General features: G+C 42.2%; 1 pseudogene; it reads left to right on the top strand.

Moving 5' to 3' along the window:
* The first annotated feature begins 16,881 nt into the window (after nucleotides 1–16,881).
* Nucleotides 16,882–22,502, top strand: LOC118986945 (tigger transposable element-derived protein 1-like; annotated as a pseudogene).
* The last annotated feature ends 420 nt before the right edge of the window (nucleotides 22,503–22,922 follow it).

Below are 22,922 nucleotides of genomic sequence, written 5' to 3'. Positions count from 1 at the left end.
ACAAAAATTACTTTTATGAATGGGTGTAGGACCTGAATAGACACTTCTCCAAACAGGACATACGAATGGCCCATAGACATATAAAAAGATGCTCAACATCACTAATCATCAGAAAGATAAAAATTAAAACCACAGTGAGATATCACCTCACTCTGGTCAGAGTGGCTATCACCAATAAATCAGTAAACAAGTGCTGATGAAGATGTGGAGAAAGGGGAACCCTGGTGCAGTGCTGGTGAAATGCTGATTGGTACAGCCGCTGTACCAATATAGTATAAAAAACAGGATAAAGTTTTCTCAAAAAATTAAAAATGGAACTGTCTTATGACCCAGTGATTCTACTTCTGGGTATACATCTGAAGAAACACAAAATACTAATTCAAAAGAATATATGCATCGTTATGTTCATTGTAGTATTATTTATAATAGCCAACATAGGGACACAGCCCAAGTGACCATCGATAGACGAGTGGATAAAAATGTTGTGGTGCATATATACAATGGAATATTACCCAGCCACAAAAAAAAAGAAATCTCACCATTTGCATGGTGAGGGTTCAATCTCACCTATAGGTCCAGCATGGATGGACCTATAGGATATTAGGCCAAGTGAACTAATTCAGAGGAACACAAATACCATATGACTTTACTTACATGTGGAATCAAAGAATAAGATAAACAAACAAACAAAATTGGAACAGACTCGCAGACAAAGAGAACAGACTAATGCTTGCCAGAGGGGATGGGAGTTGGGGAACTGGTTGGAAAAGATAAAAGGATTAACAAGTACAAATTGGTGGTTACAAAATAGTAATGAGGATGTAAAGTACAGCATAGGGAATAGTCAATAATATTATAACTACAGGTACTGAAAAATATCAGGGGGAATACTTTGTAAAGTATATCATTGTCTAACAACTATGTTGTACATTAAAACTAATCAGACTTCTGGCCAAGATGGAGGTGTAGGTGGAAACACTGTGCCTCCTTGCACAACCAAGTTTAAAGACAACAAAGTTTTAGTAACAAAAACAAACCAAAACACAGAAAATTGAACTGTACGGAAGTCCGACAACAACGAACCATTCAGCTGGACTGGTAAGAGGGGCAGAACCAGTGACTGGAGGAGCGGGGTTGCACAGGAAAAATTGGCCAGACCAACCCAGGCACACGGGCAGCAGATCCCAGGCGTGGGGTTGCGACAGGCAGACCCAGTGAGGGTGCAAGGCGGCAGGCTCACCACAGTCACACATTTGTGCACAGATAAACCAGATGAAGGAGGAAGCAGTGAGACAGACCTCGCAGGCTCCAGTGGCAGGAAGCAGCAGAGGGGACCGCCATTGCCCCTCTTGGACCCCACCCCCACATACAGCTGTCACAACCCAGCAACTGGCTCACCCCACACCGGTAAACACCTAGGGCTCCACTCCTCATACATAGCAAGCATGAACAGACCAAAACATTATGGCTCAAGAAGAACTCAAAGCCCCAGAGCCAATAACTCTAAGTGACCAAGAAATAGTCAGCCTATCAGATGCACAGTTCAAAACACTGGTGATCAGGATGCTCACAGAACTGGTTGATTATAGTCACAAATTAGAGGAACATATGAAGGCTTCACTAAGTGAAATGAAGGGAAATGCACAGGAAACCAATAGTGATGGAAAGGAAACTGGGACTCAGATCAAGGGAGTGGACCAGAAGGAAGAACGAAACATCCAACCAGAAAACAATGAAGAAACAAGAATTCAAAAAAATGAGAAGAGGCTTAGGAACCTCCAGGACATCTTTAGACATTCCAACATCTGAGTAATAGAGGTACCAGAAGGGGAAGAGGAAGAGAAACAAGTGGAAAACTTATTTGAACAAATAATAAAGGAGAACTTCCCCAATCTGGCAAAGGAAATAGACTTCCAGGAAATCCAGGAAGCTCAGAGAGTCCCAAAGAAGGTGGATCCAAGCAGGAACACACCAAGGCACATCATCATTACATTAGCCTAGATTCAAATGAAGGAGAGAATCCTAGAAGCAGCAAGAGATAAGGGGATAGTCACCTACAAAGGAGTTCCCATCAGACTGTCAGCTGATTTCTCAAAAGAGACCTTCCAGGCAAGAAGGGGCTGGAAAGAAGTATTCCAAGTCATGAAATCCAAAGACCTACATCCAAGATTGCTTTATCCAGCAAAGCTTTCATTTAGAATGGAAGGTCAGATAAAGTGCTTCTCAGATAAGGTCAAGGTCAAGGAGTTTATCATCACCAAGGCCTTACTATATGAACTGTTAAAGGGACTTATCTAAGAAAAAGAAGATAAACAATATGAACAGTGAAAGGACAGCAAACTCACAGTTATTAACAACCACACCTAAAACAAAGGCAAACTAAGAGGACAGCTAGATCAGGAGCGGAACCACAGAAATGGAGATCACATGGAGGGTTAGCAACAGGGGAGTGGGAGGAGCAGAGAGGGGGAGAAGGTACAGAGAATAAGTAGCATAGACGGTAGGTAGAAAATAAACAGGGGGAGGGCAAGAATAGTATGGGAAATATAGAATCTAAAGAACTTGAGACATGTGGACACAAACTAAAGTGGGGGGAATGGTGGGGGAGGGGTGTGCAGGGTGAAGGAGAATAAAGGGGGGGAATAGAACAGCTGTAATGGCATAATCAATAAAATATATTTTTAAAAACCTTAAAAAGCCAATAAAATAATTTTTAATGTAAACTATAATTGAATAATAAAAATTAAAAAATTATTTAAGTAGCCCTGGCTGGTTCTATTCCCAGTTAGGACACATGCCTGGATTGTGGGCCAGGTCCCCAGTAGGGAGCACACAAGTGTAACCACATATTGATCTTTCTCTCTCTCTTTCTGCCCCTTCCCCTCTCTCTAAAAAAAATTTTAAAAATCTTTTAAAAATTAATTAAAATTAAAAAATAGAATTAAAACAAAACCTCTGAGAAGTCTTGCAATGATGTGCTCATTTTTATTCACTCACCTTTTTCTAAACTTACCTGACTATGCAAGTTTTTCAAAAGGATAATAGCATTCCATGGAAGGAATTTTGCCTAGAATAGACTTTGGAAAAATGTATCATAATCTGTTCTCAATTGTTTATTCCTTAGCTGAAGGAACATTTGATGCGACATTTGAAGAAAAAGTAACCCAATGAGGTAGAATCAGCCACCTGCTGTTTATGATATTGTCTAGTGTGATTCTTGATGGAAGAGAGCTATGTTTCTCTATAATATTTACATCTGTTTATGCACTTATCTCCACTTTCCACCCATTTTCTGTACTCCTCCGTTCTCTCTCTTTTCCCCCTCTTAGTGTAACTGAAGCCAGGTCTAGCTGCCTGTGGCAACAACAGCCAAACTCGTAAGACAGGAGCTGGTGAAAAGGAAAGAGGTTTATTCAAGTGCTGGCCATATGAGAAGATGGGGGACTCTTCATCCCAAAGCCCATCTTGACATCTCAGTGTAAGCAGAGGTTTGTATAAGGAGGGAGAGGGAAAGCAGAACAAAGAGATTAGGGGGAGGGGCCATGGGCATGCAGGCAGTGTCCTTGCTGATGCTGATATGAATTTTCATGGGCTTGTCCTTGAATTGGCTGTGTGGTTTCTCCCCAGCTGCATCCTTGTGTCCGGGCAGTCAGCGTTAGCCGGGGCTGGAGGTCAGGCTGCTCCTGGGTCTACACAGTAACTGAAACTGCTGAGCTATGAATGTACTAAAGAAAACTTTTAACATGCAGGCTGTAGTTCCAAGGGAAAAATCAGGTTAGACAAACAAGCTGTGTTTAACATTTACTAAGATTAATATGAGTAGCTTTGTATAAGTTTAATGCATTTATTCCCCATCACACTAGGAGTTTCAAATAAAAAAAATACAGAGTGGGGCAAAAGTAGCTTTCCAGTTGTGAGTACATGAAACACAGAGTTTACTCTTATATTAATTATTATATTATTTTCCACATGAACAACTCTAAACCTACTCTTGTACCACCTTGTATAAATCTGTTTTAGTTTTATTGAGATATAATTTATATACCCCAATGTAGAAAAGCTGTGCAGCATAGTGATTTGACTGATGGACTTATATTGTAAAATGTTTAGTTAGCATCCATCATCCCATATAGACACAAAAAGAAAGCAAAAAAAAAAAAGGAAAGAAAAAATTGTTCTTCCATCATGATGAGTATTGTTAGGATTTACTCTTCATAATTTCCATATACATCACACAGCAGTGTCAACTATATCATCATACTGCGCCACTGTATGCCCAGTACTTATTTATCTTATAACTTGAAGCTTGTACCTTTTGACCACCTTTATAGTATTTCCTTCCCTCCTCCTTACTGCCTCTATTCACCACAATTCTGATCGCTTTTTCTATGACATTGTTTTTTATTTGTTTGTTTTCATATTCCACATATAAATGAAATCATATGGCATTTGAATTTCTGTCTGACTTATTTCACTTTGCATAATGCTCACAAGGTCCGTTTGTGTCACAAATGGCAGAATCTTCTTATTCTTAGGGCTGAATAATATTTCATTGTGGGTGTGGGGGGGTCGGGAGGGTGTATCACAACATCTTTATCAATTTGTCTGTTTGATGGACACTTAGGTTGCTTCCACATCTTGGTTAGTATAAATAATGCTGCTTTGAACATATAGGTGCAGATATCTTTTTGAGTCAGGGTTTTTCTTTCCTTTGAGTATATTCTTAGAAGTGGAGTTGCTGGATCATATGGTAGTTCTAATTTCAATCTTTGAGCATCCTCTGTACATTTTTTTTAATAGAAGCTACATCAGTCTATCATCCCACCAAAAATGTAATTGGGTTCCATTTTCTCTACATCCTCACCAGCATTAATCATCTCGTCTTTTTGATGGTGACCATTCTAATAGGTACAACATGATAATTCACTGTGGGTTTCTTAAAAGATTTTATTTATCTATCCCTAGAGGAGAAGGGAAGGAGAGAGAGAGAGAAACATCAATGAATGGGACTTCCGCCAAGATGGAGGTGTAGGTGGAAACACTGTGCCTTCTCCACAACCAAGTTTGAATACAACAAAGGTTTGGAGAACAAAGACGCAGCCAAAGAACAGAAAATTGAACTACGGAAGTCCGACAACAACGGAACCCTTCAACCGGGACCAGTATGAGGGGCGGGGCTAGCAGCGGAGGAGGATTGGGCAGGAAAGATCCCCTGACCCAGGTGCTCAGGCAGCCTGAGTAGCAGCGTGGACCAGACTGGGGGTGAGGGTGCGGGGCAGACTGACTGTGGTCACACATTCACGCACAGATAAACCAGCAGAGTGAGCAGTGAGATGGACCCAGTGGCGGAGGGCTGACCACAGTCACACATTTTCGCGCAGTGGGACAGAACGCAAAAGCCCTGGTGACAGTGGTGGCGGCGGTGGCGGGAGGTGGCAGACGAGACTGCCATTGCTCCTCTTTGACCCCGCTCCCACACACAGCCATCACAACCCAGCAACTGGCTCACCCCGCCCTGGTGAACACCTAGGGCTCCGCTCCTCATATGTAACAGGCACAAACAGTCTAAAATATGGCTCAAGAAGAACTCAAAGCCCCAGAGTCGATAACTCTGTAACCAAGAAATAGCAAACCTCTCAGATGCACAGTTCAAAACACTGGTGATCCGGATACTCACAGAACTGGTTGATTATAGTCACAAATTAGAGGAACATATGAAGGCTTCACTAATTGAAATGAAAGGAAATGCACGGGAAACCAATAGTGGTGGAAAGGAAACTGGGACTCAAATTAGTGGAATGGACCAGAAGGAAGAATGAAACATCCAACCAGAAAAGAATGAAGAAACAAGAATTCAACCTGGCTGGTGTAGCTCAGTGGATTGAACGCGGGCCTGGGAACCACAGGATCGCGGTTCGATTCCCAGCCAGGGCACATGCCTGGGTTGCAGGCCGGTTCCCTGCAGGCCAACTCCCAGCAGGGGATGCACAAAGGGCAACCATACATTGATGTTTCTCTCCTTCTCTCCTTTCCCTTCCCCTCTAAAGATAAATAAATAAAATATTTTAAAAAAAGAAACAAGAATTCAAAAAAATGAGAAGAGGCTTAGGAACCTCCAGGACATCTTTAAACATTCTAACATCCGAATTATAGGGGTACCAGAAAGGGAAAAGAAACAGCCACGAGTGGAAAATGTATTTGAACAAATAATAAAGGAGAACTTCCCCAGTCTGGCAAAGGAAATAGACTTCCAGGAAATCCAGGAAGCTCAGAGACTCCCAAAGAAGGTGGACCCAAGAAGGAACACACCAAGGCACATCATAATTACATTAGCCAAGATGAAAATGAAGGAGAGAATTCTAGAAGCAGCAAGAGATAAGGGGACAGTCCCCTACAAAGGAGTTCCCATCAGACTGTCAGTGGATTTCTCAAAAGAGACCTTACAGGCAGAAGGGCCTGGAAAGAAGTATTCCAAGTCATGAAAGGCAAGGACCTACATCCAAGATTGCTTTATCCAGCAAAGCTTTCATTTGGAATGGAAGGACAGATAAAGTGCTTCTCAGATGAGGTCAAGTTCAAGGAGTTCATCATCACCAAGCCCTTNATATATATATATATATATATATATATATATATAAATTTTAAAAGAAACATCAATGAATGGTTGCCTCCCATGCATCCCCCGCTGGGAACTGGCCTGCGATTCAGGCATGTGCCCTAGACTAGGAATCAAACCTCGATCATGTGGTTCGCAGGCCCACACTCAATCCACTGAGCTACACCAGCCAGGGCTCATTGTGGTTTTGGTATGCATTTCCCTAATGGCTAGTGATCATCTTGAGCATGTTTTCATGCACCTGTTGACCTTTTACATATCTTCTTTGGAAAATATATATATTCAGGTATTTTGCTGATTTTTAGTTTGATTACTTGGAGTTTATCTCATTATTGAGTTACATGAATTCTATATATTTCTGATGTTAACCTGTTTTTAGGTGTATGGTTTACAGATATTTTGTAGGCTATTTTTTCACTTTGTTGATTGTTTCTTTTGCTGTACAGAAGATTTTTAGTTTGATGTAGTCCCACTTGTTTATTTTTTATTTCATAGCTTGTGCTTTATTTGTCATATTGCCAAGACCCATGTCAAGGAAATTTTTTTCTGTTTTCTTCTAAAAGTTTTATGGTTTCGTGTCTTACATTGAACTCTTTGAGCTAATTTTTATGAGTGGTGTAAAATAGAGGTCAAGTTCTGTTCTTTTACATGTGACTACCCAATTTCTCCCAAACCATTTATTAAACAGACTGTCTTTTCTCCATTACATATTCTTTGACTCTCTTGTCAAGTATTGAGTGACCATATATGCCTGTGTTTATTTCTGTGCTCTCAATTTTATTCCATTGATGTATTTGTCTGTTTTTGTGCCAGTACCATACTGTTTTGATTACAAAAGCTTTGTAGTGTGGCTTGAAATCAGAAAGTATATTACATCCTGCTTTGTTATTCTTTCCCAGGATTGTTTTCACTATTAGAGATCTTTTGTAGTTACACACAAATTTTAGAATTGTTTTTTTTTCATACATCTCTAAAAGTTGCCATTGTGATCTTGATAGGAATTGAATTAAATCTATATATAGCTTTTGGGAGTATGGACATTTTAACAATATTAGTTCTTTCAATCCATGAACATGAATACCTTTCCATTTATTTGTGTCTTCTATTTCTTTCATAAATGCCTTCTAGTTTTCAGAGTAGAGATATCTTTCACCTTGTTGGTTAAATTTATTCCAATTGTATATATAAAATCATGTCATCTGCAAGTAGAGACAATTTCATATTTTTATTTCTAAGTTTCATACCTTTTATTCTTTTTTTTTTTTTGCCTGATTGCTTGGACAAGGATTTCCAGTATTATGTTGAATAGTAGTGATGAGAGGGGGCACCCTTGTGTTGTTCCTGATCTTAGGGGGAAAGCTTTTAACCTTTCAGCATTAAATGTGATGTTAAGTATGAGTTTATAAAATATTGACTTTTTTATGTTGAGGTATATTTCTTCTATGTGTAATTTGTTAAGAGTTTTTACCATGAACGGATGCTGAATTTTGTTACATGCTTTTTTGGCATGTATTAAGATGACCATATTTTTTCCCATTCCATTAATATGATTGTATCACATGGATTGATTTGTGTATGTGAAATCACCCTCACATTCCAGTTATAAATAGCACTTGATCATGGTGAAGTCCTTTTATTAATGGCTTGTTGGATTTGGTTTGCTAATGTTTTATTGATAATTTTTGCATCAGATGAACATCATCATTTTATGTGGTGACTTGAAGGATTAAAGGCAAGATATGCATGGTGTGTGTGCAAAGGAGAGAGAGAGAAAGAGAGAGGAAAGAAAGGAAGGTTATACCATCCTCATCCAGAATACCTTAAAAATGATACATACATTTATTATCTCACACAACTTCCGTGGGGCAGGAATTTCAGAGTGACCTAACAGGATGGTTCCGTTTTGGAGCTGGTGCAGAGGCTGCAGTCATCCGAATCTTGACTAAAGCCGGAGGATCTGATTTCAAGATGGTTCCCTCACATAACCAGCAAAGGGGACAATTAATGTTACTTGCAAATTAATCACAGATTTTCATTCTTCCAACCCATGTTTGTGCTACTTGAGTGTCCTCATGACACACCGCCTGGATTTTCACAGAGCAAGTGTCCCAGGAGATAGCTGTGGTAGAAACTGCAGTGTGTTTTATGACCTAGCCTCAGAAGTCACACTTTCCACAATATTCTGTTTGTTAAGTGGGGAACTGCAGGAGGCGTAAATACCAGGTGGTAAGAATCATCAGAGGTTGCCTTGGATGCTGGCTACCTCGCAACCCTTGATGAGTTCATGAATATTTGTGTCTTCCTGGTTCCGCCCATCTGCCCTTTGATCCAGAGTGATAATGCATCGTTGTGCATGTTAAGCGCTGAACTGGGGCATCTGGCCAAGTGGGAAAGAAGGTACTGAAATAAAGCCTGAGCTTCACTTTCCAAGTCTTATACTTACAGAGTTGCATTCACCCAAAGGATGTGCCTTTTTGCAATTCTTATTAGGACGATATCTGAGATATCAAGGCCAAATATCACTCCTATTTGCCTGCTTGATTCTGTCCAAGTCCTTCCTTTCTTTGACTACCTGGCTGGAGTACATCTCACCCTCACCCAGTAGCTCTCATCTCAAACTGCCCAGACCTGCCATTTTCTTCTCTTTCAACTGTCCCATTATTGGCCTTTCCTCCAGTGAATTCTCTTATCTAGAGTCTAGTGCTTCTCAAACTGTTATTTGTGAAAGAATCCCTGGGGAATCTTGTTAAAATAAAATTTTGGATCAGCAATGGGCATTACTTGGGAGCTCGTGAGAAATGCAGCACCAGCTGATCCATGGATCGTATTTTGAGTAGAAAGAGCCTGGAACTTGCTTCTGACTTTCTGTAGCTCTGCCCACTTTGGGGCAGAGAATAAAAATCGCCACAGTAGTAATGAAATAATAATAGCAGCTAATTTTTAATCATAGTTTACCACATGTCAGAAAAATTTCCTGAACATGTTACAAACACTAACTCATTTAAATCTGAGAAAAACCTTGTGAGGTATGTCTATGTTTATCACTTCCACTTCATACAGGAGGAAACTAAAACATATAAAGGTGAAGTCCTTTGGTGGGAAAATAAACAGTGCCTTGGCCACGGGCAGAGCCACGATTCTGACCCAAGTAGTCTGATGCTAGAGTCCTTGTTCCTAATCACACTGTTACACAATCTCTCATTTAAACAGAGGTCTTCTGGCCCCCTTTCTCTTTTTGTAAAGATTTTATTTATTTGTTTTCAGAGAGTGGAAGGAAGGGAGAAAGAAAGGAAGAGAAACATCAATGGGTGCTTGGCTCTTGTATACCTGCTACTGCAGACCTGGCCCATAACCCAGGCATGTGCCCTGGCTGGGAATCAAACCAGTGACCCTTTGGTTTGCAGGCTGGCACTCAGTCCACTGAGCTACACCAGCCAGGGCCACAATCTCTCGTGTAATCACCTGCCATTTGCTTGACACTATTTGAAGGTCTCTTACATTAGTAAGAGAGACTAATCTACATTAGTCTCTTACTTAATCACTGTGAACTAAGTAGTACTGCTCTCATTTTATAAATGAGGCACAGAAATCTTAAGTAATGTACCCAGGATCAAATAGCCAGCACAGTTGCTACAAGAATCAGATTCATAGTTGTCTGGCTCCAAAAGTCACGCACCAATTTATTTCAGTATATCTCCCTTACCTACTTGTCAAGCTGCCAGAAATGTGAGGATTTTTGGTCGCTCAAGGTCCCTTATTCACAGTGATCCTTCCCATGGGAGGACAAACAGCTTTTGCTCTCAACTGGACATGTCAGGCTGCTTAAAGAGGCTGGTGCTTTCTAGGAGGAAGGGGAAGGGCCTAAGGCTCCAGGGCCCAGGCCCTGCATATAGCAGTGGGAGGAGTGGTCTGGAAAAGAGTTGTGGCTTGGGTTTAGTGGCAGACTGTGAGTTCTTTCCAGTTTTTCCCAGTCTCTCTGTCACTTGGAGCTCCTGGGACATTATGGGCTTGTGGACGGAGTGAAGTGTCGTCTGGGCTTCTTGGAGACACATTGTTGTTTGGGGGAAGTGAGTCAGAGCCCTGCCAGGCAATGTTTTCCTAGCCTGGCCAGGAAGGTGAGCTGACATCCTGTGGTGGGGACGAAAGCTCAGGGGCACTCCCTGAGCCTCTCAGCAGGCCTTTCATCTTGGGATATTCTGAGATACCCTGCAGGCTCCTTCTACCTACTATCCCCCCAGACTAGTACCCGGAGCCTCAGTCCTCTGCATCTCCTTTACCCAGACCTGGAAGAGCTCCTGACTTTTTGCCCGCCCCAGCTCTGAAAGGTCCATCTCCCTCATATGCATTCCCCCTCCCCATTGGGCTGAATTCACGCCACTCCTCCCAACTTTTTCTGTCCATTCGTTTATGAAGTAAGGTCTGCAGATGGTTCATCAGGGGGCTAGGTCTTCATTTCACATAAAAGAGTCAGATCGAGAGTAATGAGCCCTCTGAGTGAAAGAACATGAAGACTGTCATTTCCTTCCATTCCCACCAGGTAGGAAGCAGAAAGCCTGGGAATTATATTGCTGGTTTGCCCACAACCGAGCTGAGTGAGTTCAGGTGTACCCCTTCTCCTCTCTGGGCCTGTTACCCCATCTGAAACCTGAAAGGATGGGGCTAGATGGTGTCTTGGAGACCATATTTTGCATTCCCTCAGAGAGGTCAGTCACTGAGAAAAATAACAGCAACAATAAAAACAACTAACATTCATTAAGCACTTACTATGTGCTAAGCACTCTTACAAATGCTTTAAGTATACATCTATCCATTCATTGAATCCTTACTTAGAAGGATTAGTAATAAAGCTTCTATTCTATGAGGCAAATATTATTATTATCACCATTTTACAGATATAAAAACTAAGGCACAAAGAAGTTAATAATCAGGGGAATATAACTTGTGAAAGGCATAAATCCTAGTATAATAATTGTACTGAAGGCTGACAAAGATCTAGGAAGAGACCCCGCCCCCTTTCTTCACATGCTTTGTTTAGTGTCAGCCTGCCTCTTTCTCTTTCTCTCTCTCTTCCCATCCCCTGCCCCACCACCCTTTTGTCACTGCTTGGGTCTACCTCAGGTCCCAACAGCCCAAGAGCAGAACTAACTCTCTTCGCTACATTTAGGAGTCCAGTAAACGACAAAAGACTTCGGGAGAAGGGAATTGTGTGACACAAGGTAGTTCCTCTCATCTTTCATAGTACATTACAGTCTTCCACTACAGTGGAGGAGCTAGGGATTAAATCACGGAGGTCTGGGAGCAAAAGGGGGGGGGGGAGGAATATGCATATGTTGATGTTCTGGTATTTGCCCTTAATCATAGGAGGATGATGGCGATAACTTGTTATCTTTGAAGAGCATATGACTGTTAGAATGTACTGGGGCATGGAGGACCTAAGCCACCACCTATGCTGGAACAAACAAGGTATGTGTCACCGGCTAAACACTTGACCTCAAGATTCCCTATTATCAGAAGCAACTGAAAACTTAGCTGTGGGCATCCTGCTGAACACCAGTCGAATCCTCACTTTCCCTCCCCTCTCCCTCAAGCTTTTCCCAGAGGCAAGGTCCATAAATCTCCTGAACTTCCTGTCCCCAAATCAGCCATCTCTGATCAGAGGACATTGTGTTGCAAACACCTACACCCAGGACACCTGGGAAAGATCAGCAGAGTGACCCACCATCCCCTAAAGTCTGCTACACACGCTTAAAACCCCCTCTGTCCTTTCCCTTGTGGCTGTAGGCTGCTCAGACTCAGCCTACCTCATTGCAGTTCACTGGACTTCTTCGGCTCCTGGTCCTTTCGTAGCTACCTTGGCTACCTAACAATTGCCATTTCCTCCAAGGGCCACTTCCTATATACTTACCTGAGCCTCAGTTTGGCTGCCTGTACTCTTGAGGGTAGCACAAAATCCAGACAAGGAAGAAAATACTTAGGGAAGGCTAGTGCCCCACGTAATAGATTAAGAAAAATGCAACATCTAAAGAATGCAATCTTTCCAGTCCTATCTCTGTCCCAGGCTGGAAGACTTCCAGGAGCTGGGTCTATTGAAGCTACTGTAGTGAATATCTGTGTTAACCCTATGGATGCGGACCGCTGACTCTGCTTAGGCTGCTATAACAGAATACATAGACTTGGTGGACCATCGATAATACACATTTATTTCTCACAGTCCTGGAGCCAAGAAGTTCAAAATCAAGGCACTAGCAGGTTTGGTGTCTGGTGGGAGCCTACTTCTTAGTTCATATATGGCCATCTTCTCTGGCCATCCTCACATGGAAGAAGGGAACAGGGAGCTTCTGGGTATCTCATATATAGAGAGGGGGGGCAGGGAGGGAGGAAGAGAGGGAGAGAAACATCATTGTGTGGTTGCCTCTCGCACGCCCCCTACTGGGGACCTGGTCTGCAACCCAGGCATGTGCCCTGACTGGGAATCGAACCAGCAACCCTTTGATTCGCAGGCCAGTGCTCAAGCCATTGAGCCACACCAGTCAGGGATCTGGGTATCTTTTATAAGGGAAACAATCCCATTCATGTGAGTGTCACCATCAAGTCCTAATCACCTACCAAAGGCTCCACCTCTAAATGCCATCACATTGGAGATTAAATTTTAACAGAGGAATTTTGGGGAACAGAAGCAGGGTCTAATTCTGTCTGTGAAAAGATAGATGTTTTCCAAGCACCTGCTCTGTGACAAACGTTGGGCTTCAGAAATGTAGATGGCATGGTCTTTGCCCTTCAGCAACTCAGTATATACTTCAACAGTAAAATAATAAAACATGGTGCTGCGTAGTTCCACAAAAAGGGAGCCAAGTGCTCTGGTATCCCTGAAAAAAATAGAGATCGATCCTGAAATCCCTAGTAAGGTGGCTTCTCATAGTAGGGGTTGTTTGAGAGAAATCCTAACAGATGAGTAGTATTTGATGGGACACAAAGGAGAGATGGGGGCAGGCAGGGAGTATATTGCTGGAAAGACAGCATGAAGCAGACCCTACATATGTGAAGGCTGTTTCGAGACTAGAGTTATGCAGAGTGGTTATGCTCTATGATGAAAATACGGGCAAGGGACTGAGAAAAGATGTGACTGTGGAGGTAGATAAGGGCCACATTACAAAGATGCTTGGCTGGGGATTTTTTTGAATGTTGAGACATTTTAAATCTAGTTTGGGGCACTTGAGGCTGAAGGGAAATTTTACGTAAAAAAAGGAATGGATACTAATAGTAATATTTATTGAGCAATTACTATATGCCAGGGCCTGTGCTATTTTATATATAATTTGTTATTATCCCATTTTATCTCTACAAGTACCCAATGAGGTGGGTAGAATGAAATACGAGCTCCATTTTGCAGACTAGCATCTGAAACACACAGCAGTTAGGTATTGCGGAAGCCAAGATACATTCAATTTTGGAGCCTCCTGTATATTCACCACCCTTGAGAGCAGCCCGAGGCCAGTACCAGCAAACACATAAACTTCACTTATCTCTGGGCATCAACTGAGAAAGAGTCTAATAGGGTCAAGAACTTGCTGGGGTCAGGTATAGAGGGGTCCCTGCCTGGTCCAGCTAAAATCTCCATTCTTGCTCCAGGCTTGAGTGCAAACACCTGGCTGTTGTGAACACCTCTCCTGTGGGTCAGAGAGCATGCTCTGTAGTCTCACTTCTGCTGCTCACTTGGGCACATATCCTCACTCTCCAGGTCTCACCCACCACACTTGTGACCTAAAAGAGGATCTATTCATTCTTTTAAGAAGTGTTTACAGCCCTGGCTCATGTGGCTCAATGGATTGAGCACAGGCCTGAAAACCAAAAGATTCCAGGTTTGATTCCCAGTCAGAGCACACACCTGCATTGTGGATCAGGTCCCCAGTTGGGGGTGTGTGAGAGATGGACATTTCTTTCTCTCACACATCAATCCTCTCTGACTCCCTCCCTTCCCCTCTAAGGATAAATAATTCTTTTTTAAAGAAGTATTTACAGAGCACCAACTATGCCCTACAGGCTGTTCTGGGTGCTGCAGGTATAGTGGTGAATATGAGAGCTAAATCCCCGCAGTCATGGGGCTAACATTCTAGTGGTAAGAGCTGATAAATAAATGGTGATCTTAGATGATGATGAGAACCATAAGGAAAGCAAAATAGGGCGATGTGATACAGAGTGACTGGGCAAAGGATGCACTATTAGTAGAGCAATGGGGGTGGGGGAGGATTTTATGAAGAGATAGCATTTCAGCTGAGACCTAAAAGATGAGAAAATCCAGTAGCACAGAGTAAGGAAAAGATTACCCAGATAGTGAAAACAGCAAATGCACAGGCCCTAGTCTTGACTGTGTAAAGGACAGGAGGGAGTCCTGCCTGGCGTAGCTCAGTGGATTAAATGCTGGCCTGCAAACCAAAGGGTCACTGGTTTGATTCCCAGTCAGGGCACATGCCTGGGTTGCGGGACAGGTCTCCAGCTGGGGGTGTGCGAGAGGCAACCACACATGATGTTTCCCTCTTTCTCCCTTTCTTCCCCATTCTCTAAAAATAAATAAATAAAATCTTTTAAAAAATGAAAAATAAAGGACAGGAAGAAGGTCAGTGGGGCTGATATGTAGTTAAGTGTGTAGGAAGTGACTATAAAATGGACTCAAGGAGGGGGCCAGGGGCCAGACCACATGTGGATTTGTAAGCCACAGAAAGGAATTTCGATTAATTCTAAATGAGATAGGAAAAGCTTAGAGGATTGTAAGTAAAAGCATGACATAATCCAATGCAGGGTTTTAAACATAATTCCCCTGGTTGTAGTGTGGCGAACGCTTGTAACTGAGCATGAGACCAGTGATAAGGCTATTGCAGTAATCCCTGTGAGCTGTAATTGGCGTATCAGTGGAGAGGAGCCACATGGTTGGATTGGGGATGTGTTCTGGAGGTACAATCCCCAGGATTCATTCATGGCTTAGAAGTGGAGGAAGAGCTAAGAGAAAGAGATAAAACAAGGGATTAAACAAACAAACAAAAAGTCCTCATAGACACAGACAACAGCATGCTGATGACCAGAGGGAATCAGGGCGGGGGAGGTAGAAGAGGGTAAATGGGGATAGATGGTGACGGGAGAAGACTTGACTTGGGGTGGTGAACACACAATGCAACATACAGATGATGTGTTGTAGAATTGCACACCTGAAACCTGTATAATTTTAGTACCCAATGTTGCCCCAATACATTCAATAAAAAATATTTTTTAAAAAATTAAAATGAGCCCTGGCTGCTGTAGCTCAGTGGATTGAGCGCGGGCCTGTGAACCAGCCGATCACGGTTTGGTTCCCAATCAGGGCACATGTCTTGGTTGCAGGCCAGTTCCCAGCAGGGGACTCACGACAGGCAATTATATATTGATATTTCTCTCCTTCTCTCCTTCCCTTCCTCACTAAAGATAAATAAATAAAATCTTTAAAAAATTACTCCTGGAGCCCTGGGTAGTATAGCTCAGTGGATTGGGCACAAACCTGTGATCCAGAGGATCAGGGTTTGATTCCCATTTGGGGCACATGCCTGGGTTGCAGGCCAGTTCCCAGCAGGGGACTCATGAGAGGCAACCACACATTGATATTTCTCTCCCTTCTTCCCTTCCCCTCTAAAGATAAATTTTAAAAAAATTACTCCTGGGTGTGGGATTTTTTTGTGTGTAACAAGACTGATACTTGTGTCACTTCTGGAGATGAGGTAAACTAGGTAAGGGGGCAGTATAACCCTAGCGGCTAAGAGATGGACTCCCGGGCCAGTCTGCCTGGTTTCAAATCTCAGGGCTGTAGCTTGCAGACTTGGGCAAGTTACCTAACCTGTCTGAGCCACTGTTTCCTCATGGATGTAATGGGTGGGGCAGAGATAATAACATATAATAGGGTTGTTATGACGGCTGCATAAATTAATAGAGCTAAAGCACTTAGAACAATGCCGGTGGTGAGAGAGTAAATGCTCCTTGACACCTGTTGCAGTTATTTCCAGTGTACGCCTTTGCACTTTGTTAAGCATCACCCATCTAACTGTGTTGTCGGCCTCACTTCATACTTGCTATTTGGTCTTCTTGCTTCTGACTTTGTCTTCCCACCAGCGGGATTCAGGAGAAAAGCAGAAGAGGCTCCATAGCAAGCTCAGGCTGTGGTGGGTGAGCCACCTGGTGCGACTCAGGCAGGAAGGGAGACTATACACATCTATCAGTAGTCAGGGTATCTTGAGCTTTTCGGGATGAGGAGAGGCTTTGGCAAACTGCTGATGCTTCATGAAACTGGACTCTGGGATGCCTTTATCTTCTTTGTGAACTGTTTGTCCTATACTCTGACTTTTCCTTCAGAAGATACCGGGAAGCTGCTCTTTTTATCCCTTGATCAGTACATTCTCTTCAAATTCATGTCCCGCTAAATGTTAACAGTTTTTTTTTTTGAGGGGGCGACGTGTCCTGTGATCAAATTCCTTGATAAAAGAAATGAAACATTTTAGAAGCCTCTATTCTGCTAAAGTGCATTGTAAATCTCCAGAAGAGAAGATAAAGTTACAGTATTTCTTAACCTTACTTCAGCATGGAGCCTTCCCTTTTGTACAAGTATGTCACATTTTGATAAATGCTATCATAGACAAAAATCCCCCTCAGGAATATGCTGGTGTCTTACTTCGATGTTCTAGAAGATTCGCTCTCTCAGGTCAGTCCTTCAATGAAGAAAGGAAAACATGTCAGGTTTTGGAGACTGTCGGACCTGGTTCAAATTCCCACCTGCTGCTTAGAACTGTATGCCTTGAGCAAGTTCCTTTGAGTCTCTCCAGGCTTTGGTCTCTTTATCTGTGTAATGAAAAAACATGATAATACCTGCCCTTTAGGAGTATTATTAGAGTCGGGATACTGTATTGGAGGGCAACAGTTACACAAACTGTGGGCCATGGGCTGGAGAAGTTGCCTGCAGACATCAGAAAGCAGGTGGGGCATATAAGTCTTTCTGTTGTTTAAGACATGATGGCATTACACAGTAAATGACTTGCAGAAGAACACAGGATGCTGGGAGCATGAGAAATAAAACTGAATAGCCTTGGAACACAGGTCTGTAATACAAGGCTATCACCAGTAGAGGGCAAGGATTTAAAAACATAAATAAGGTGGGCAGCGTAGGGGACAGCAAAGGAGGGGGATTGGGATACAGCTGTAATAGAACAATAATAAATTTTTTTTATGATTAAAACCCTACTACAATGTCCATTGTAGGAATTCTGAAAAATACAGAAAAATTAACAAATAAAAAATTTTAAATCTCTCTCAATTCCACCTCCTAGACATATTGTTAATTAATATTTTATTTTCCTCCAGAATTATATGCAATATATATGTTTATATCATGTTATATATGCAATTTTTGTTCTTTCTCTATTTGTTGAACATAACCACATAAGCATTTCCCCTCTCCAAATCATTGAAGCTTTTGTCAATATGATATATATTTTGTGATATGCATAATCTTACTTTATGAACACTTTATCATTTGCCATTTCTAAAGGAATGTAAGTCATCATTGCTACTAAAGTTTTACTATTTTAAATAAGGCTGAGGAACCTATATAAAGGATACATGGACAACAACTGAGAAGGGTGGAAATGGGAAGGAGGGGGGAGGATGGGGGGTGGGATGGGATGGGAGTAATAGACAGAAAACGGTACTTGAAAAATAATTAAATAAAAAAATTGGAAAAAGATAAAAAAAATAATAAGGCTGAGGTGAAAATCTTCGGGCATAAAATGTTTCTGCGTTTCAAGTAATTTCCTTAGGACCAATTCCCAGAAGTGGGATTACTGGCTCAGGAACTGGTTGTTTGAAGGCTCATGATATATGTAGATGGAATTCTTTTCCAGAACAGCTACAACAATTTTTATTTCCGCCAGCAGTGTGAATGTGTCTCAGCTATACCGCGCCCTATCCAGCAACTGGTATGCAAGCTTCAAAAAGGGCTTTGCTAATTTGATAAAAGAAAAATGCTGGATTGCTTTAGTTTATGTTTCTTTGATTAAATATGAAGTTGAATATCTTTTAATGTGTTTATTAATGGTTAGTATTTCTTTAGTGTTTTTTTATCAAAAGACTTACTTATTTGTTTTTAGAGAGAGGGAGAGAAACATCAATACATGGTTGCCTCTCACATGGCCCCTGATGGGGACCTGGCCTGCAACCCAGGCATGTGCCCTGACTGGGAATCAAACTAGCAACCCTTTCTTTCATTTACAGGCCGGCACTCAATCCACTGAGCCACACCAGCCATAGTGTTCTTAGGTGTTTTTTGACTCTATCTGAAGGTCTTGTTTATTGTTATGAATTGTTATATTTTAAGGTTTTTAAACTTTTTGTCTTATTTGTTGCAAATAGTTTTGATTTTTGGTTTCTTTTAAATTTTACCTTGAATTTAACTGTCGAGATTTATGGCCTAGCTTTCGTAGAGATTGGTTTAAAAAAATAGCAATACAGGCATACCTCATTCTATTGCACTCTGCTTTATTGCACTTCATAGATATTGTGGGTTTTTTTCTCACAAATTGAAGGTTTGTGGCAACTCTGCATTGATCAAGTCTGTCCATACCATTTCTCCAATAGCATTTGCTCAGTTTTTATTTCTGTGCCACATTTTGGTGATTCATGCAATATTTCAAACTTTTTCTTTCTCTTTTTTAAAAGATTTTATTTATTTATTTTTAGAGAGAGGGGAAAGGAAGGAGAAAGAGAGGGAGAGAAACATCAATGTGTGGTTGCTTCCCATGCACCCCCTACTGGGCACCTAGCCCACAAGCCAGGCATGTGCCCTGACTGGAATCAAACCAGCAACCCTTTGGTTCGCAGGCCCATGCTCAATCCACTGAGCTACACCAACCAGGGCTCAAACTTTTTCATTAAAATATTTGCTATGGTTATCTGTGATCAATGACTTTTGACTTTGCTATTGCAGTTGTTTCTTATATGGGCACGAACTATGCCCATATAAGACGGCAAACTTAATGAACAAATATGTGTTCTGATTGCTCCACTGGCTGGCCATTCCCTTGTCTTCCTCCCTCTCCTTGGGCTTCCCTATTCCTTGAGACACAGCAACATTGAAATCAGACCAATTGATAACCCTACGGTGGCCTCTAAGTGTTCAAGTGAAAGGAAGAGATACATATCTGTCACTTTAAACCCAAAACTAGAAATGATTAAGCTCAGTGAGGAAGGAATGTTGAAAGCTAAGGTAAGCCAAAAGCTAGGCACCCTGCACCAAATGATTAGCCACGTTGTGAATGCAGAGCAAAAGTCCTTGAAGGAAATTAAAAGTGTTGCTCTGGTGAACATATGAATGATAAGAAAGCAGAACAGCCTGTTGGTGATGTGGAGAAAGTTTTAGTGGTCTGGATAGAAGATCAAATCAGTCAGGGCACTCCCTTTTTTAAAAAATATGTTTTATTGATTATACCATTACAGTTGTTCTATTCCCCCCTTCATTCCCCTCTACCCGCACACCCCCTCCCCCCCTTAGTTTATAACCACGTGTCTCACGTTCTTTAGATTCTATATTTCCCCTACTATTCTTGTCCTCCCCCCTATCTATTTTCTACCTACCGCCTATGCTACTTATTCTCTGTACCTTCTCCCCCCTTCTCCTCCTCCCACTCCTCTGTTGCTAACCCTCCATGTGTTCTTCAATTCTATGGTTCCACTCCTGATCTAGCTGTCCTCTAGGTTTGCTTTTATTTTAGGTGTGGTTGTTAGTAACTGTGAGTGTGCTGTCCTTTCACTGTTCATATTTTTCATCTTCTTTTTCTTAGATAAGTCCCTTTAGCATTTCATATAATAAGGGCTTGGTGATGATGAACTCCTTGAACTTGAACCTATGTGAGAAGCACTTTATCTGTCCTTCCATTCTAAATGAAAGTTTTGCTGGATAGAGCAATCTTGGCTGTAGGTCTTTGGATTTCATGACTTGGAATACTTCTTTCCAGCCCCTTCTTGCCTGGAAGGTCTCTTTTGAGAAATCAGCTGACAGTCTGATGGGTACTCCTTTGTAGGTGACTGTCCCCTTATCTCTTGCTGCTTCTAGGATTCTCTCCTTCACTTTAGTCTTGGCTAATGTAATTATGATGTGTCCTGGTGTGTTCCTCTTGAGTCCAACTTCTTTGGGACTCTCTGAGCTTCCTGGATTTCCTGGAAGTCTATTTCCTTTGCCAGACTGGGGAAGTTCTCCTTTATTATTTGTTCAAATAAGTGTTCCACTCGTGGCTGTTTCTTTCCCCCTTCTGGTACCCCTATAATGCAGATGTTGGAACATTTAAAGATGTCCTGGAGGTTCCTAAGCCTCTCCTCATTTTTTTGAATTCTCATTTCTTCATTCCTTTCTGGTTGGATGTTTCGTTCTTCCTTCTGGTCCATTCCACTGATTTGAGTCCCAGTTTCCTTTCCATCGCTATTGGTTTCCTGGACATCTCCCTTCATTTCAATTAGTTTAGCCTTCATATGTTCCTCTAATTTGTGACTATAATCAACCAGTTCTGTGAGCATCCTGATAAACAGTGTCTTGAATTGTGCTTCTGAGAGGCTGGCAATTTCTCGGTTGCTGAGAGTTATCGGATATGGGACTTTGAGTTCTTCTTGCGTCATCTTTTGGGCTGTTCGTGCCTGTTCTGTAGCAGGATCAGAGCCCTAGGTGTTCCCCAGAGCAGGGCAACTAAGTCGCTGGGTTGTGACACTGTATTTGGGGGCGGGGTCAAAGAGGAACAATGGTGTCCCGTCTGCCGCCTCCCACTGCCGCAGCCACAGGTGCGGCAGCTGCCACTGTCACCGGGCCCATGCGTTTCGTCCCACTGCACGCGAGTGTGCCACCGCCGTCAGCCCTCACCCCCTGGGGCCTGTGTGGTCCGTCTCACTGTGTGCGAATGAGTGACCGTGGTCAGTCTGCCCCACATCCTGACTGGGTCCGGGCCACTTGCGCGCCTAGGTCGGGGGATCTGTCCTGCTCAACCCTGTTCCGCTGCTGGCTCCACCCCTCTTACCGTCCCCGTTGCACGGTTAGTTGTCCTCGGACTTCCGTATAATTCAATTTTCTGTTCTTTGGCTGTGTCTATTCTCCAAACCTTTGTTGTATTCAAACTTGGTTCTGGGGAGAAAGCACAGTGTTTCCACCTATGCCTCCATCTTGGTGGAAGTCAGGGCACTCCCTTAGGCCAAATCCTAATCCAGAGCAAGGCCCTAACTCTCTCCAATTCTGTGAAGGCTGAGGGAGATGAGGAAGCTGCAGAAGAAAAGTTTGAAGCTAGCAGAAGCCATCTTTGAAATGTAAAAGCACAAGGTGATCAGCAAGTGCTGGCATAGAAGCTGCAGCAAGTTCTCCAGAGACCTTGCTAAGATAATTAATGAAGGTGGCTACACTAAACACCAGATTTGCAATGCAGACAAAATGGCCTTCCTCTATTGGAAGAAGATGCCATCTAGGACTTCCACAGCCAGAGAGGAGAAGTCAGTGCCTGGCTTCAAAGCTTCAGTGGACAAGGTGACTCTCCTGTTAGGGGCTAATCCACCTGGCGACTTTAAGTTGAGGCCAGTGCTCATTTACCATTCTGAAAGTCCAAGGGCTCTTAAAAATTATGCTAAATCTACTTTGCCTGTGCTCTGTGGATGAAACAACAAAGTCTGGATGGATATTTTAAGCCCAATATTGAGATCTATTGCTCAGGAAAAAAATACTTTTGAAATAATAGTACTCATTGACCATGTACCTGGTCACCCAAGAGCTCCGATGCAAATGTACCATGAGATTAATGTTATTTTCATGTTTGCCAACATAACATGCACTCTTCAGCCCATGGATTAATGAGTTTTTCATCCATTGCGGGCCAGGTCCCCAGTAGGGGGTTCGTGAGAGGCAACCACACACTGATATTTCTCTCCCTCTCTTTCTCCTTCCCTTCCCTTTCTCTCCAAAACTAACTAAATAAAATCTTTTTAAAAGAAGAAATTGCTACAGCCACCCCAACGTTTCACAACAACCACCCTGATCAGTACCAGCAAAAAGATTGCAACTCACTGAAGGCTCAGATGGTATTTACCATTTTTCAGCAATAAAGTGTCTTTAATGAAATTATGTACATTGCTTTTTTTTGACATAATGCTGTTACACATTTCATAGACTTTTATGTGCATTGGGAAACCCAAAGTTTTATATAACTCATTTTATTGTGATATTTACTTCATTGTGGTGGTCTGGAACAGAAATTGTAACAGTTCCAAGGTA

The sequence above is a fragment of the Sturnira hondurensis genome, unplaced genomic scaffold (genome assembly GCF_014824575.4).
Source record: "Sturnira hondurensis isolate 20B ecotype Veracruz unplaced genomic scaffold, ASM1482457v3 Scaffold0004711, whole genome shotgun sequence".
NCBI lineage: Eukaryota > Metazoa > Chordata > Mammalia > Chiroptera > Phyllostomidae > Sturnira > Sturnira hondurensis.
This window is presented reverse-complemented; position numbering and strand designations above follow the sequence as displayed.